This window comes from Lemur catta, chromosome 8, assembly GCF_020740605.2.
Source record: "Lemur catta isolate mLemCat1 chromosome 8, mLemCat1.pri, whole genome shotgun sequence".
NCBI classification, from domain to species: domain Eukaryota; kingdom Metazoa; phylum Chordata; class Mammalia; order Primates; family Lemuridae; genus Lemur; species Lemur catta.
Window position 1 is genome coordinate 67,593,901 of NC_059135.1, and position 629 is coordinate 67,594,529.

Consider the following 629-nt stretch of genomic DNA (forward strand, 5'->3'; position numbering starts at 1 on the left):
CATTCAGGGTTTAGAGAGTTAGAGAACTTAAAAATTTGAGGTTTAATATGATTAACATATTTATCATTGTAGACGTTAATTGATACATATGTAAAATGAAAATTAAATTGGTTATTAGTGTCATCTTTTTATAAAGTAAGTGGCTTAGGCTTTTAAAAAATATATTAAAGAATATAAAATGAAAAGGCTGCTGAATCAAAAAGAAAACAATCTTTCTGTCAGTTTCAGACTCAGATCCTCCCTTTTTTTTTTTTTAATTCAGTCTCCGTAGAGACTGTCAAAAATTGCCAATGCCGACTGTATTTCAAGTCGTCATGGCGGGGTATTGGGAAAAGTTTTCAATTAGCAATAATCGCACCTCGGATAAACCTCATTGGCTACGATACTGCCACTGTGCAAAGCTAGATCCTCCCTTTTAAAATGCAAGTTTATTTAAAAAATTATTATTTTAAAACAGTTTTATTAAAAACTTGTATATTTTTCCTTTATATGTCATGGTTTCTTCCATAATCATTACCTAAATATAACCCCAAAGAGCATGTGAAAAGTAAAAAATAAAATTAAGGGACAAAATTGAAAAATACTTAATTAGTGAAAAATCTCCTTTCATTGTAAAAAGCATTTTTTTC

At 28.8% G+C, this 629-nt stretch overlaps 1 non-coding gene across 1 annotated transcript; it reads right to left on the reverse strand.

Moving 5' to 3' along the window:
- Nucleotides 1-262: 262 nt before the first annotated feature.
- Nucleotides 263-403, reverse strand: LOC123644293. Its single transcript, XR_006737101.1, has one exon. It is a non-coding gene; the product is annotated as a U4 spliceosomal RNA (small nuclear RNA).
- Between the last annotated feature and the right edge of the window lie 226 nt (nt 404-629).